An 18171-nucleotide genomic window follows, 5' to 3' on the forward strand; every position below is an offset into this window, starting at 1 on the left:
GTGATAACAAGAGATAGTAGTCCCACTGTTTCAGATAGTATATAATTCCCAGCTCTGTCAATGCAAGATGCATCCGTGCACAGTTTGCTTTACGTATAAGGCTTTATATTTTTTATTCACTGCATTGACCACACAATCAATTAATGTCCAATTTAAAACTAATGCTTTCCATATACAAGATTGTTTTTTTAACTAACCAGACAGCACTTAAAAGCATTTTTCAGTGAGGATGGTCCTCTTGCAGCCAAAACCAAACACAGAAGCATGATAAAGAAATCCCTCTCTTTTAATAAATTTTAATTCTCTAAAGAATAGATTCACTAGGCTGGCGTATACTCTCTCTTATAATGGTTAACTTTTTCTTATTTGAAGGGTCAGAAAATGTGCTATCTGCTTAACAGAAGTGTGTGCTACAGGTTAAAACCTGCTTACTTAACGGTAGAAGGGTTTTTTTTTGATGTAGGTGGCGTGTTTTGTTTTTTAAATAAAGCACATTGTAAGATGCCTGCATGACTATTTTCAAGAAAAATACTGGTACAAGAAATGGCACAATAACACTTATGACTGCAGTGACACAGGCAAAGAGTTATTCCAGACAAACGAATTACCAGCACTGAAGTCTCAGTGATGCAGGCTTTTAAAGCTATAATGAAGGTAAAGAAATACTAGCTGTATAAGCAAAGACACAAAAGCAAACTCAGCCTTTCTGCTTATGACACACCATGAATTACCACAACATAAAAAAGTTGTAACTTTTTTTTCCTCTGCGTATAGGTACAATCCATAAATAAAGTGTCAAATGAATTCAAGTATTCACACTATTCCAGCTCAGGACAGCAAATGTCTGCCTTTCCCCCCATGCAAAATGCTACTTAAATAATGTACAAAAAACCCTACATTCCCAATCTTGTGAAACTACCAGGTACAATAAACTCAATTTCTTATTCTATTGTAGGCCTCACAGTTTAATCGCACTATATTAAGTCTTCAGCTAGATCCTGTTGCCTTGTTTACACACCAAGAGTTTAAGATCATTGCTTTTAGTAAGCTCCTAATGAGGAAAAGAGGAGGAAAAACCCCTTCAGCCACTTCCTGACTACAATCGCACACATTAAAAACATCCAAGCCCAGCGAAAATGCACATGTACCACCCAGTTAACGTGCACATAAGAAGAAAAGTGCTGAAAACCAAACAAAATCAACAGAATTTTAATAAGGCCAAATAATTAAGGGTAAGGTTCCCCAAGAGGAATGAGCCAACCCAACAGCTGTCTGCTGCCGATGGCGAGGTCCCATTCTGCTCCCAGCACCACGCTCCTTCCCCTGCTTTTACGCCACAGCCAGCTGACCCATCCGCAAGCTGATTCAACTCACTAAGCTATCAGAAAACACACACACAAAAGAAAAGTAAGTGATGAGTAGTGTAGGGAACGTAGAAGAAACATCCCTTTGACCAGCAAGTAGTTGTGAATCAGCTCCCTCATCTCATGATCTCACCATAGGGGTGGTTCACCGGTAAGGCTGGAGCTGAACCAACAGCAGGACTGAAGGGGGAAGGTCACACTCCATCAGTTATTCCGAGTGGCCTGATATTTGTCTGAATGCCCAGCGTGCTGACTGAGCTCACCAAAATGTCAGAAGACAAACCCAACAAAAATGAGGAAGAAAAAAAAAATATTTCTGAAATGTTCTTAAGACAAAGCAGTACCAGGCACTCTTGGATGGAGCCAGAGCCAGCCCAAGGGAGGAAGGAGGAGCGGAGGCAGCCGGAGCAGGAGAGGGAAGGGCACAGCACCACCTCCGCCGGGCAGAGGGAAGCTGCCAACCCCTATCCTGAAATCCTTATCATGTGTCAATTACATTCAACAATGTTAATAACACATGGGAGATTGACTTAAGCAAACACAATTAAATAAGTTAATGAGTCTACAAAGTCTACCCAGACTCACAATAAACAGTTGGGTCTACTCTGTATATGGATTTTTAATTGACAATTTATCAGTCTATTACTGAAAAAACATGCTGCATCTTGCTAAATAGAGGTATATTTCTGTTAAAAATATAACACAGCGAGCATGTGTTTGTGCTGATAGAACTCATTTCCCCTCAGAATCTGCTCTTTTGTCGTATGCCTCTTGGATTAACAAGGATCATTAAGCCAATATTGAAAACAATAACGTAGATCAGTTTTCATCAGGTCTTATTGTTACAAGCGGCTGTTAGTTCAGAACTAACAGAATTCACTGCTGTGAAGGCAGGCTGGAGCGATAAAACCAGAAATAGATCAAGGAATTATGCATTTTTAAAATCACTGCCTTACTCTCAGACATGCCCAGCATCCGGAAGGAAGACTGACAGCCAGTCCTTTGATCCAAGAACTGTTTTTTATGCAAGCTACCATGCTCCTTGGGAAAAGAATATTCAGGTACTTCAAAGACAGAAGCAGACATCATATTAGCTATTCGGCCCTCTTGTACAAGATTATAGAATTTTGCTGGTTATCTCGGAATAACATACAGGAAGTAGAGTTGGTAACTTCAGTAAGTGCCATGAGGGAGAGCAGCAGCCAGTGCCCTGTGCTGCAGTGGGGCACGTGCGGCAGCTGGCACGGCAGGATGGCAGCCAGGTGCCACTCTGAAGCATCCAAAATACCACTGCCAGCTCGTCACTGCAAATTCTGGGCTACAGAACATCCTCCTCAAAGGCCTCACCGCTCCTAATTGCGGATGTACAGTTGACCAACAGCAGCATCCATCATTTCCTTCTGTATGTTATTTGAGTACTCACATTCATCATCAAAACAATCTTCCACATTTTTCATGTGCTGTTGCCTACTACTTCTTTCAGTGCCCCGGTTCTGGATATGTGGTTTCCTACTAGATTAAACGATTTTCTAGAGACTTGGCACCATATCAAAATAATTTTTCAATGTTCTTTTTGATATGCTAAACAAACTAAATCCTGACAGCCAAAATACACATCTAAATATCACAGTTTATTAATACAACCTCACATGCAAAACCTGCCTATCATGGAGGAAATGAGACTGATAAAGAGCAGAAGCCATACCTCAATCTATTTCAGGGCTCCGGCATGAACTATTTAGTAGAACCATGGATTTACCTGCATAAGCATGCCATTAACTGAACAGCTATGGTTGTAAATGGTAATTACTGGCACTACCAGCTGGCAAAATTGAAGAGTATGCTCCAGCTCTAAGGCGTTTTTGCTACCCTCTAAATATTTCTGCACATCTTTCAAGCATTTATTTCCAGATAACTTTAAAACTTGGATAGGACGACTGCATCAACTGTCTTACACACAAGAAGTAAAACTTTCGACATAGTATACGGTTAAAGCAATCAATGATCTGTTTGGATCTGTTGTGATACTCGGTGAGGAACATAACTTATACATATAAGTTTACTTCCAAGACAGGCATGTTCATCTCATACCTGGCACGTCCCACCCACCACTGAACACTAGCTTCTTCCTTAAAATTCACTATAAGCTTGTTCTATCAAGTCTGCAGCACACAAAAGCTTTAATCCGATTCAAAGGGAGTTTCACAATTCTGCATCACAGAATTATTTGTGGTGTGACCCACTTCAAGATTAAAATGAAAAAAAAAAAATCCCATACCTAAGAATGGTAAATTAATTCAGAGAAAAATTAAAATCATGAAGAAAAAAATTCTCTGCTGTTAACACAGGTGAGCAAGTGAACAAAAGAGATTAATTCAATGGACTCAGAAAAAAGGAAAACTGGAAACAAAATTCCTAAGTAAAAATGAAGCACATAATATGAGATAGCTTCTCGCTTTCTGAAAATTTCAGAGCAATTAAGTCCCCAGCAGTCCACAGCCCTGCTTGTTTCTTTAGCACCAAATGCCAGTTGATTCCTTTCATTAAGCAGGCTTCTCTCTTGCCATTTAATTACTTTACTGATCCTTCTGCCTCTTCAAGAGCCTCCTCCTCCAGCAGGCACCTGCACTGTGCTGGGGGAAGAGAGGGGCAGCTACTGCCATTTGGCTTGACTAGCTCACTGCAGCTTCCTAAAACTATGTTATATTTTGTGATTTGTACATTATTATATTCATTGCAGTTTAACACACAGCTACAGAGCTTTTGCAGAACTTAAGTAGAAATTGGTTTTAAACAAGGCTGCTGCTTTTGAGGGGCTTCAGGGATCCAGCATAAGCACAAAAGCTTGTTAATCCTAATGCTCAGTGTCTGAGATCCCACCTCTTTCTCCATATTCAAGGGAATCTTATGACTCAGCTCCTTTCCCTGGTGTACTGTTTGGAGTTACCCCACCCGTTCATTTCCCCACAACCCTTACTGCTATATTGCAATATGGTATACAGACAAGCATGTAAATGCCTCACCCATTCCTTGGTAAATATATGTTTTTAAAAAACTATAATCACAAGTTTCACCACAAAATGTAGCTACTACATCTAACACACTGTGCACAAAAGTGAACTTACTTCAAGCTTCAAGAAATGTTGTCAGACGATATGCCCACTTCTGGCCAGGTTGAAGCTCAAATAATTTTGTCATAACCTGGCATTACAGTCAATCCCCAGTTGGCCCAGATGCCTTTACCGCATCATCACAAAACCCAGAATATTTGTTACATGACAAAAAATGCTGCAATTACATGTGCCATTCTACCCACCCTTGGAAGCAAAAATGCAAAGCAAGAGAGTCCCCTTCGTAACTATTTCTATTCCTTGGTATGTATTATTCCCATTCCTTTCCACAAGTTTTGCTCTTTGCATCAGATTTCTGATACACATCTAAGGGTTAATTTTGAGAGTGAAGAAGTGTCAAAAGGGGAGGCAGAAAATACGCTGCAATTTAATCTCTGACTTCATTTTGCATAGTGCAATATGGTCTACAGTTAATGTGTCCCAATAACTAAAGACAGCTGTATGAACATCAGAAACTGCACAGGAGAAGGACAGGAAACCCCACTTGCAACACAACATCAGCATTTAGTTTTAAACAGAAAGCCGGTGCAATGGACAGAGGAAAAATACGTTATCTAAAATATGAATTAGTTACATAAGGAAGGAGGATGAGAATCAGAAGTACTAGCATGAGATAGGAAGGGAAACACATGGGCGCTTTTTGAGCGTTTTGTTTTGAAGCGAAGTTGAGAACAATTGACTGCGAGAATGGTCCTGGGATCGCTCCAGGTACAATCCTCGAAGGTGTAATTTTCTTTAGAGAATATTCTCTCAAGAAACAAAAAACTGCACTCAGTAAAGCCATTCTCTTGAAGAACAAGTAACAAAGCTCATAAAAAAAATTCAAAATGGATATTTACCCAAATGTAGTTTCAATAAGAACCATGTCATACTATTACGTTTTTAAAATAATGTTTCAGAAAACCAATATTTTTCCCATGGTTCCTTTACTCTCTTTGGAGACCCAATTCTGTGGCCTGCTAGGAATTTCTAATGTTCAATCTAAGTTTATCTAAGTTCAACACATCATAGCTCTCCATCTAATTTATCTGAAGAACAACAGATCTTTAATAAACATAACCTACAAAAGAACAAGATCACCTAAGGAACGACAACATTAAAGCATGAAGTTGAAAGGCTGTTAAACAATGACCCTGACGTAGCTCAGGAACATCCTAAAAACACTGGCTTAAGAACTGGAATGCGTATCAAGGAGTATCCATCTTCCCTAACTGCTTACTACTGGCCCCTGCCATAGGCAGAATATAATAAACTACATCAGTCTCTGCTTTGACATATTACATCTGTTAAGGCTTCCCTTCCAAAATAATCAATTTGAGAGTTCACAATTAAAGACTATTTATGTTAGACTACTGTACAATTCACCTCAGTGCCAACAGCCCCTTAGAAACTAGCTGAGACGACACGTATTCAAGCATAGCTTAATGTCTCTGGGATTACTTTTGTGCATTAATTCCACTTAACTAGGGCAGAAACCCAAAACCAACAGGCACAGCAAGCTGCGCCACAAAAAGACATCGATGGCCAAAGCCCTGAGAGGTGACTCTGAGACCACGGATGACTCCTCAATTCTGCCATTTGCAACTCTATTGAGAGATCTCATTGCCGTGACACAAAGATTAAAATGTAAATTACTTGGAGATCAACTCTCATAAATCCAAGCTGATTCTTGCTACACGAAACCGAGGGAACTTGGCACATTATTCAATGATTACGTATCTCCTCTGCAAAAGGGAGTTCCTGACAAATAACCTATGGGAGTTACGTACTGAGTCACAGGGAAAGCAGGAGAGGGCAATCAATAAACGACTCAGAATCATGACCCCACCATTACTGTGGATCCTTTCCTTCTAGTTCATTACATGCTCATTCAGTAAAAGGAAAAAGTTGTTCAGTTAATTTTTTTTTCCCTTTAATTATCTCTTCCCTTAGTACTAGGAGCTGATGTACAGGCAATTATTTGAGCTGATCCATAAGGTCATTATCTATTTGACAATTTTGCTTTCCGTAGAACTACTTTTTTGCCATGGTCCCTAGCACTTAAAACACAATTTGGATGACAATACAAAGGGTTTACTGACACAGCTCTGCTGGCAAATCCTACTAGTGCAGATACAGCTAATATTAGTAAAAAGCACAATCTCTGACCATGGTAACTGCAACCGTGCTAGGGCTTTCCTGGTTAGGTACCTTTGTAAGAGTGTTCTTTCCTTTACACTGCTAACCAGCGTGGGTACCACCATAAATCACGTGGCTGATTTTCCCAAGTTAGCTGTACGGAGGTATCTTTCAGTATGGAACCTTCACCCAGCTTATCCTCAGATGAAAATCCCTGCTTCCTCTCGGGTACGCTGTACCAAGGACAATGTGGCAGATGGGAAAACAGCACCAAAATCGGCAAAAACAGGGGCTAGCTAAGAGGAACTGCTCTTTTCCCCCGAATACTCAGGATCAAGCATTAGATTCATGGGCATCACCTAAAACAGCAAAATAATCAAGACACACTATAGGCTAGAACACATCTGTAATACTCACATGTACATTTCATTGCTACCAAGACATCATTGTGTTTGTAAGAAATGAACTTATGAGAATTAGTTGGCTGAAGTTTAGCCCGAACAGAACAGCCATGGGTTCAGGAAAGAGAAAATACATTGATAATATTATCTCCCTTTTCAACTAAGTCCAGAACTCATTACTGAATTGATGATCAAACTGTGTGCCATGATAATAAAAAACAAACAAGCAAACAAAACTAAACCCTAAAGGATAATTCGCTCCATTCTCCCAAGAAAAGAACCAGCCACAGTGATATAGGAATTCTGCATAAATAATTTCAAGATCACAATACATCTAAAGTGGCTATAAAAACTATTTACACAGTTCCCTCTAACCAGCTCCGTTTCTCCTGCCAGTTCACACGTTTGGTTCAAATCTTCAAAGTCACTAATGGATTCAATTTCTGATACATAAACCACATCACACCTCAACCGCCAAGACAGGTGTGTTCCTTTGGGGCAAGGCAGATCACAGAAAGATATATTTAAAGGCAGAGATGATGCATACCAGGATTGGGAGAACTATCCACGGCACAAATCTTCAAGAGAGATGAGGTGAGAGCCAGAACTTTTAACACCGTGCCATTGTATTTTCTTTTTGAGGCAGAGGGAGAGAAGTTCCAACTCAACCCTGAAATCCACTTCACGCTATGAAATGCTCTGCAGCATCGGAATCAAGGTGGGGGAATGATCTAGATTGTCCCGCAAAATGCGTCTAACCTCTTGCCATGCCAACCTAACTAACAGTCATTCTGATGACTCACAAGACATCAGTCCAAAGATCTAAGATACAGCAGGAAGTGTCAGCATGCACACTCTGAAAAGCCAGATATTCCTGAAAAACCCACGTGGAAGCCCTTTTCCCTCCTGACAAGAGCTGAGGGTTCCAGTTACGGAAAGTTACTTGTACATTAAACGGAAATAGAATAGAAACAACGTGGCAGATGCCTGTGGTGACCCATCGGATATACATACACGCTACATTTCATCTGGCTTTCCCTTCTGGGGACACTTGAGGTATTTTTCCAGGTAGATGACATCACGGCAAGCGAACTTCTCTGCTTCAATCAGAATAACAAATACAAGAAAATAACCTTGGGACAGACGGGTAGAAAGTCCTCATAAAAAGTTGAGCATTTAAATTTATTCCAGCCAATACTCAGAGCAAAATACTTTACATTTCCTGCTTATTAGAAATAAGACAAGTTGCCCCAAAGTTTCAAAAAGCATTTTTGCATTATAAAAAAAAAAGGAGGGGGGCAGGGAAGGGGAGGGGATACCACAGCAGAAGGTACCTTTCTAAAAGGAAAGCTTTCCAACTGATTTTACTTCAAAGCAGCTAGCAATAGCTGCTGTAGATGTGATTCTCCAAGGCAGAACAGTCCAGGGGTTTCACAAAATGCAACTAAAACCAGCGCTGCTGATATTGTCTATATAGGAGTCAGCATCTCTCCTGCAACACATCAATAGGTCCACAAACCAAAAATGTCCCAGAGCTACCTGTCTAGAGACAGCGAGTAAAAAATGAGGCTTTTAACAAGAAGTGGCTAATATTAGGCCAACTAACATAGTGGAAGAACTGAAGCATCTCTGAGGGACAGAGTTCCCTTATCTGATCTGCTAACAAGAGTTGGACTGGAAAAAGGAACTATCAAATTGTTTCGTAATACTAAAATAAGAGCTCCCAAGTTTCCTCTAATGCAATTACTGTCTAAGGCTACCAAACCAAACTTGAACACTACCAGAAGATGTTATCACCTCTACAAGTTTACCCAACAAATGATCAGACGCCATCTCTGTAACTACTGAAAAAAATAATTTCAAAGGACAGCAGATCGTCCAAAAGGCTGACACCAAGCTAAGGTGGAAATGCTTGCATTATAATAGCTGATACTTACACTCCTACATTGTACAGTATTAATTATTCCAGCTACATCAGTATCCTGTCAACCCCTTCTCTTCGTTAGGGCTATGTGGAAAAAAAACACCTCACCAAACCCAACCTTTAAAATTGTTACTGGTGCACCAGCTTAATGCTAGTTTTATTTAAATACAGAATTATAAAAATTACTTTGATAGGAGTTTACAACACTATAACGTCATTGCTTTCTGCATCACCAATAGGCTTCAATCAAACAGGAGCCCTTAAATCAAACAATCAAATACTCTAGAAATAAAAATTTGCAACTATCAAAATTCACAGCCTTGGTAAACTCTGAAGTTATTCTAAAGCTTTAACTATTTCAAAAGAAAATATCTTCTATGCTAAAAGACTTGTTCTAATTACGAAGGCAAGCCAAAAGAAATCATAATTCTCAAAAACTTTTTCTGTACTGCAGTTCCATTTTCAACAACAAAAGTAATCAACATATTAGGAAAATGCTAAATTTAAGAAGGAGCAGGTAAGGTTATGCTTTCAAGACTCCGGTGTAAAACTATAACCTAAGGTTTGACTGCAGTCAAAATGTATTAGTGGTTATAAATTCTGTAAAATAACCTGTAATGGCATCTTTAAAATTTCTGAAAATAACAAAAATAAAATCCATGCAGTGAATTATGGAATCTGACCAACCACTCATTAGATACAGAAGTAAATTAGGGGACTTCACAGAAATCAAGTATCTGTTAAAATATTTTTTTTTTTTCCGCTACAAAGTCAAACAAGACTTAAATAAACAATGTGAAAGACACTATACTTCATTGCTTTTCAAACTATCCAGATTTCCCTTACAGCTCCTAAAATAAAGATTTTAATTTTCCCATTCAACAGCATTTTTAAATTAGTTCAGTTTGGTTCCCTAATTTAGGGACTTGATGAAAGGCCAGATTTTCTCAGTTTTTTTATAAGTCTCGGAGGTATGAATCCACAACACTGAAAGTTAGAGTACCATAATAAACAGAAATGACAAGTTACAGAAACTTCTGCTGTACTTACTAAGACTTTTCAATGTTTGTAAGTAATTCTGAAAGTTAAAAATAGCCCATTTAGAGAGGAAAGATGCTGTATTTCTGGCCAGCAATCCTTCTCCTTGTTCGCTAAGGAGCTCAAGAACAGCTAATTCTGAAAAACAGATTTAACATTTCTTCCTAGATTTGATACTGTTAAGCCCTCAACCTGCGTAAACACACACGGGTAACCGCCAATGCCAGGGGGAGAGCAGAGCTACTCTTCACACTCCACTCCAACAGCTCAACTGCAGCAACGCTGAGACCTTCTTCAGTGCAATTCCTAAGGGAAGCAAAAAGCCTTGCATGGTCAGTCTCAAAGGAAAAAACGTAATCCACCTTCTGTTGGATGTACACTGTAAATCCATACTTATACGGCTGCTAACATTTTTTTATTTATATATATGCACAGCCCCATATATACATATAAGTTCACAAACAAGAATGAAAGCTCACTAAACAGACTTCATTTCTCTATAAGACAGATAAACTAATATATATACAGTTAGGAAGGAATAACTACAATGTTTGTTTTTTCCAAGTTGAAGTGATGAAGAAAACTGACAGGCAATTCTTCCACAGAATTTAAAACTTCAATATATTCCTAAGTTTGTTATCATGCACAGGCACCCTGAAGTTTTTTGCGAATTTTTTTTGGAAAATAATCCATAACCCCGAAATAAAGAGACTCTTTTGGATCTAAGGACGTTAATCCACTCACCACAACACATGGGTTAAGAGTAACACCAGTCAGACTGCACAGCTATGCCAGGACTGCCCAAATTCTCTGTGAATGGATGCAGTTCCTAACAGAAAAACTGTTTACTCCAGCTCCACCCTATTACAGAGTTTAAATATTGCTCAATGTCAATTACAGATGTAAAGCGGAACTATGTTAGTCAATACTGATGAGTCAATACACTGCTTTTCTTAGAGATTAAAAACCTAAACAATAACATCCAGAACAGCATTTAGAATATTTTCAAGAAGCTTCCTTCATTGTTGATCATTATCTGTGAATTCCATGGAAAAAGACTATTTCACCTGGTCACTGGAGCTTGTGTTTGCCTTCAGATCATGTTTTAAAACAAGCTGAAATTCTCATGTTCAAGTCGCAAGGCCCTCAAGTCCAACACATCGAGATTTATGGTTTTCTGATTATCTTGATTATTTTAGATTTCCTCAATTGTACTTTTTTTAAGAGAAGCCTTCATTCATTCCACTGACAAACTATACCAGACTCAAAAAAGAGTAATTTTCCATAGGAACTTTTCCTTACTTGATTTTGAAGTCAGAAAGCATGCAACAAAGCAGAGGATGCAAAACAAGGTCCCTCAGTCGAGACTCTCACGTACTGCCCCAGACAGCAGAATTCTACCCCAAATCTTCCTTTCTCATTAGGCAACACATAAACCAAGTGCCTACCAAGTGGTCGCTATTTAAGTATCTTTTCCCTTCTGGGAGCCCAAAGTGAGACTCTGAGGCTAACAACTAATACCATGGCAGCAATTCAGGTGCCGAAATGACAAATGCAACTGCGAATGCACTACAACAGCACAGCTGGTCTCCAGCTGGCCCTTCAGAAAAATCACAAATCTCCTACCTGTCTTGGGCAGATGCCTTGGAGCATCTAAAATTAATACTAGGTACCTATGTTTAGGCAACTGAATCTCACACTACGAATGAATGCCACTGCAAAAAAACCTCTGCGAGTGTAAGCTCACAAGTGCTCCACCAGACGACACACACATCATCACACACTCAAACACAGGAGAAATTTCTCTGTGCTTAAGCATCACTAGCTGAAAAAAAGGGGGAGAACCACCATGCTGCTGAAGAACACTGTGAAATGCATGTTCATCAGTATCTGTGAGCCAATGAAAAACCCACAATGACCTGAATCCTCCTGTCTTCAGGAAACTCAGTTTTATGCAATAAGGCAAAAGACCAAACGAGAATATGCAAAGGATGCCCCTTCCTGAGCATTCTCTTGTGCACTCACTGAACAAAAGGTCCTGCTGAAAAAAAAAAAGAAAACCCAAAAACAATCACGTAATGCAACTTTTTGTATGAAATCGGTATAAACAAAGGGAGGTTCTGAGTATTTGTTAACTTTTGAAAGGTTAACTTTGCTTTCTCAACATTTTTCTAATATAGTACCAAGCACACACAAAGCCTTTATCAAGAACTGTGCCTCAACTCTTTCCGCTACACGGTATCTCTTTAAATTTCCCTGTAAAGTTTCTCCATCACTACCAACCTCCGGTCAGAAGAAACTTAGGACTTGAATAGCAGGTGTTACAGGTTAGAAGAACGATGCCTTCATAAACTGTGTGGGAGAGACTTCTCAGTGCTCACCTGCGTTACGCTCCCTGCATGTCTGTATCACTGAGGTCTCATTTAGGTAGACTAAAATCCCCTACATTTTCTTTCCTAAAATCTTACTTCTCTGTGAACAAACTTTTCTTTTGCTTTTTCTTTGTCCAAGCACAATGTTTAACTAAGTCAAAATGTTATATGCTGGTTGATTTTATAAACTGCTACGATACATCAGGCAAAAATATCTTTTGACATATATTAAAAGGAGTATGATCTGCTGAAGCAGTAAAGTGCATAGTTTACACGTAATAGTCAAAGTAAAATATAATGACACAAGTAAATTTCACCCGATTTCTACAACTGTAGCAAAAACTCTTGAAACTGCTTACCCGGAGGAAGAGATCAGAGACTTCACTGCAGCAGGATGCTCTGAATGCCTGCTATCAGCACACACATCTACCACACCACACCAAGATGTTACTGATAATTCAATGTCTACAGATATTTTTTTTTAAAGCAACCGCCTCAGCAGATCAACTAGCATGGCTCTGAATGAACAGTGGGGGGAAGGAAAGGAAAAAAAAAAGAGGTATCCACCCATGGTGGATCACCAGCCTTCTCAGGTGAGCTCTCGGTCAGGGAGTAAAGAGAAAAATAGTAGTGAAAATGGCACAGTCTGCAAAACCCAAAGCAGCACCAGACACGAAAGCTGGCTGGAGGGACCGGGGGGACCCTCCACAGCTGCCTGTTCAAAAGGCTTCCTTCATATCTCTATGTGCTAGTATATTTTACTTGAAAGTCAGTAAATAAAACAATAAAAACTTTTCAGAAAGGTACTTCTTCAGATGTCAGCTGTCTGCCTGAGCACCCCGGCAGCCAGAAAAAGATTACGCCATCCGCATTTCTGGGAATGCTTCTCAATTTTTTCATTATATGTTTTAGCACAGGTAACTTCAAAGGAGACCAGGCATTTCACACACACGAATGACTGAACATAAGTACTTGTCTCACAACCATGCATATTCAACTCCCTGAAAAGTTGACATATTAATTCAATTTAATTTATAGCCAAGTTCTATCTTGGCTATTTTTAAGGGTCACATTTCAAATCTTGTAGGGTTTCCAGTTAAAACTTTTAGTTACATTCTTCTAGTAAGAAAAATGAATTTGTTGTCAATACAAATAGATTTTTTTAAAAAATACACAACAGGGTAAGGATCAAAAGCAGCACTCAGCAATTTTTCACTGACGCAGCCATTTCACTGTGAAACACTTGACAGTATACCTGAACATTCTAAAGAACTCTAAGTAGTAACTCCTAAATAACTTCATCCAAAGATGTTTCTGAACTTAGAAAATACATGTTGCACTAATAATACAGTTCTTTACTAATTATAACTTCCCAATATTTGAACCTTCTTGCTATTTTTAACCTTTTAGTGATGAATTATCTGAGGGTTTGAAGGAAAGGGAAGAATTGGAGAGCAAACGGATCTTTATAATGGATCTAGGTATTTCATTAGAAGCAGCAGATTTCCAATAAACAGGAAGGGTGGTCAGACACTGGAACAGGCTGCCCAGAGAAGCTGTCAATGCCCCATCCCTGGAGGTGTTCAAGACCAGGCTGGATGGGGCTTTGAGCAGCCTGGTCCAGTGGGAGGTGTCCCTGCCCAGGGCAGGGGGGTTGGAACTGGATGATCTTTAAGGTCCCTTCCAAACCAAACCATTCCATGATTCTCCAATTAGCTACAACATTCAGCAATTTCCCCCATAATTTTATGCCCCTGTGGATAGGCTTAAAACTTGCTTCCTTTTAGCGTAATTGGAGGTCTACAGACAGAAACTTTTCATACTGTCTTTTGACTATATGAAGTATTAGCTAGAATACTCAAAACAAGGGAGTTAGAAAGCAAATTGCAGTTGTTTATTTAAACCTAAGCATTTTATTTCCTAAATTAATGTTGTCCAGAAAAAAAAAAAAAAGACAGGCCATGAAAGCTGCTGAGGAAGCCCCCAGTTATTCCTGTTAACACACAGTATTTTGGCTGCTTCCAGTTTGGGTCAGTCCCAAATTCAATCCTCTATAAAGAGTATTTAAATAGGGACAAATGAACATGTCATTTTATCATCAGGTGGAATAACAAAAGCGTATAAATCTGCTCAGGCTTAAGAAAGACCAAACTCACATGACACCAGTTTAAGCCTTAGGTACTCCTGAAGCACGCAGTTAAAAGCCTAGCTCAAGTTCGTTAAAATAATTCAAGACAGCATCATCTTCTAATTTAGCCTTTGTGTTTGCACTTGTGGGGGGGTGGGGAGGGATCTCAGCGTAAAGTTTCACCTTCTAACTGAAGACATTCCGTTTCCTTCTGGCTCACACCTCTACATCTTACACTGCAAGAAGCACAATATTGAGAGAAAACACAGGGAAAGAGAGAGCCCAGACAGAAGGGAATGAGAGCTGAACTGCCGAACAATTCAGACTAACCAACCACCCTAAATTAGACAACAAATTGGGGAAGTAACATTTTAAAAGTTCTCCTCCTGGTAGAACAGCGCAATCTTGAGCACTAATAGCAAAAAGAATTTTTCACCTTGCCTGAGGCTTATCTACCGCTACAAAATTACAGTTACAGCGAACACTATGACTTAGGATCACTGAACAACTTAAAATGTTTTTGTCCAATGGGATTAATATCTGGCTTCAATTTGCAGCTAAGAAGAAGTGGTAGAAGTGCACATAGCCCACTATTTCCTTACCAAGAATTGCCACATTGACAAGATTTCAACTGTACAACGCAGAAAATATGATATTCTGACTTCAACTCATACTTTTGCTTTGCAAATTATTCACATAAAATAGCTGCAGGCTGTTGTGGTACCAGTAATTTTGGAGGAGCAGTGAGTCAAATCTTATTTTTGATAGGAAGCTGCAAGATGCCTCCAATTACACAAAGGTAATCATACTTTAATAGCTGCTTTTATAATTAAAGCATATTATAAAGTGTCAGAAGTAGAGAAAAGCAGGGCCAGAAGGGAATTCCAAAGGTCATCTAGGCTCCTTCCTGCCCCCTGCTTCAAACCAGCTCCAACTATTAGTGCGCCATGCCAAAACTCTACCTTCAGTACAAAAAAAGACATCATTTTAGCAGGACTCGTAAAGCCCCTAAGCGCATTGCGGAGATTATCAAAGCTTTCAGAAGGATTTTACACAAAAATTAAGGCTGCAAACATCTCATTAAAAAAAAACCTGCAAAAACTCCATAGAGAATTGATTCAGAAGTGAGAACGCTGGTCAGCAATTCCAGCGTTCACAAAAATGCCACAAAAACCTAGTAAGAGCAGCATGTACAGCGCAACAGTAAGGTCTCATTCGACGACCGTCCATTAATTAATAAGACACTAACGCATTAACTTCCACGATAGAATGCAAAAGAGACACCATTCCCTCCTGAATAAATGTTTCATAAAAGCAATCAAGGAATTCCAAGAGGTGGAGTTTTCTTAATATTATCACACCCCACTGGGAATACACATTTGCCTGTACTTGATAATACCCAAAGAGCATAATTATCTTTCAAAGACATATTGTCACAAAGTATCACTTAACTGGTGCTTTTATTTAGTCTACTTTATTTGTATAAATACGTAGATCTTAAAAAAAAAAAACAACAGGAATTGTTTTATAACTCTCCATCTACAATCATGCACTACAGAACGCATCAAAGTTTCAGAACTCCACATCAACGTAAATGTGAGGCCGCAATTAACTTGAAAAAAATCAACGCTATCAGCATTTAGAAATATTCAGCAGCCTGTTGGTCCATACATACAAACTTACATTACAAGACCCTTTTTCTGCTCGCTCCCAACACCGCAAGACAAAATCTCCTCCTGTACTATGGTATTTCTTCTGTCTGATCGAGGAAAGTCCCCACCGACACGTATATCACACTACCGTCGAGATTACAGTTTAAATACAAGTAAGCCAAGCGTATACAAGCTGGCTGACTCAATAGTTTCTCATGTCACGAGACAACCATGAAGCTAATTGTAAAATACAATATTCTCCCAACCGCTAGTCAACGACAGACAAAATCCTACCAAGACAACAGTGCCATGGGGCATCATGCCACCCTTACAGACCAGGTAAGCTGCCATTTCGTACAGGACAACTGAACAAAAAAAGCAAGTTATTTCTGACCTCGAAACAGGTACCATGGTTATTCTAATTCACAGAATATTTCTCGGCCTTTTTTTTTTTTCTTTACAGTTAAAGGCATGTGCCACATCAACAGGTATTAGGTAATGGGTCTTAACTAAAGATACACAGTGTTTTAAATAGTAAAAATCTATTATTTAAAGGCCTAGATGCCAAGGCGCAAGCTCAGAATGTTAAATTTCCTCTGACAGTATATGATTTCATGAGCTCTTTGCATTAAAAAGGAAGACACATTTCCTGCTGATGAACTATGCTGCTGAAAGAAAACACAGGGCCTTGAATCAGAGTTTCTGACAGGTAAGCTTAAAAAACCACACACACAAAACTTTACAATATTTTGACGCTAACCAAGTATCATTCCTGATCTACTTTTAAACTGTTCTTCCAAGCATTGTCACTTCCCTCCCTGAAACTAAAGAACCTAGGTCATGTAATTTAATCTTTGACTCATCATGCAAATTAAATCACACCATTCTCCTAAGAGAGCGTATAGGTTTTAAATAAATCCTATGCACCTACAGGATCACCTACCAACAATTAAATTTCCTTTAAAAAAGAAAATTATTTTTGAAGCGGCAAAATAATGAATACTTCCCAGTTTCAATACTAGTAGTAGTATTTCACAGAATTGTAAGAAAAAGCAACGAAAAAACTTTTTTCCTTTATGGAACGCTGAGCTGTACTAGTTTTCTGGGGGGTAGTTCGCCAAAAAAAAAAAAAAAGGGGGGGGGGGATCTTAAGAGCCCCCAGATGCAGTTATTTCTGCACAGAGGCCTGTTAGGAACACGAATAATAACAATAGTAGGAAGAGGCCTCAGAGCTGGACACCGGGAGGGCTGCGTGAGGCAGTGCCGGCCCCACACCCCCGGCCGCCCCGCGTAACGGAGGACACAACAAAGAGGAGGGCTTCAGGCAGCAGGCGAGGGCTGCCCGGTGCCCGCCGCCCCCTCCCCCGGGACACCCCGCTCCCCGCCGCCCCGGGGCTGCCGTGCAGCCCCCCACCCCACCCCGGCCCGGCTGAGGTGAACCCCACGTTCATTCGTGACCCGCGTACGTCAATTTGAGGAACTCCGGGGCAAAAGGCGCTGCCCACCAGCGGAACGCCGGTCCGCGTCTCCCCCCTCCCGCCGGCCTGCCGACGGCTTCTACACACAGACCGCGGGGAAGCCGGTCCCGGCCGGGAGCTGCCCACTCCCCAGGCCGCCGGGGAGGCAGGAGGCCGATCTGACCGGGCCCTCCCAGCGCCGCCGAGACGGGGCCGGAACGCGGCGGGCACCGACCGGGGCCCAGCGGCCTCCGCGGCCCGGCCCTGCCCCGAGCGGCCGTGGCGGCGCCGCCTCCCGGCCCCGCGCCGGGGACAGCGGCGGACAATGCGCGTCGCGCCCGGCAGCCTTCGCCGCCGCCGCCACCCCCCTCCCCCGCCTCACCTCGACCCGACCCGACCCGCCGCCGGCCTCCCGCTTCCCCCGCCGCGGTACCTCGGTGCGGAGCGCGGCCTGGCGCCTCTTCGGCGGCGTGTCCCGGCGAGCGGCCCGACCGCCCCGGCTCCGGCGGCTGTCGGCGCGGCTCCGACGGCTACAAGGCAGAGGCTGCGGCGCTGCCCCGGCTGGCCCGGCCCCCTCCCCCCCCCC

At 40.9% G+C, this 18171-nt stretch overlaps 1 protein-coding gene across 2 annotated transcripts in view; it reads right to left on the reverse strand.

Moving 5' to 3' along the window:
• Positions 1–18171, reverse strand: part of CAB39 (calcium binding protein 39) — a 42740-nt gene extending 24569 nt beyond the window's left edge. The window contains exon 1 of one of the 2 annotated variants that reach the window (XM_054204565.1): positions 18019–18171. The gene's annotated coding sequence lies outside the window, so the exon portion shown is untranslated. Of the gene's footprint in view, positions 1–17594; positions 17777–18018 lie in introns of those variants that run through there. The other variant, XM_054204566.1, reaches the window with a different exon arrangement.

Source organism: Rissa tridactyla, chromosome 6, assembly GCF_028500815.1.
Source record: "Rissa tridactyla isolate bRisTri1 chromosome 6, bRisTri1.patW.cur.20221130, whole genome shotgun sequence".
In the NCBI taxonomy this organism is placed as follows: Eukaryota; Metazoa; Chordata; class Aves; order Charadriiformes; family Laridae; genus Rissa; species Rissa tridactyla.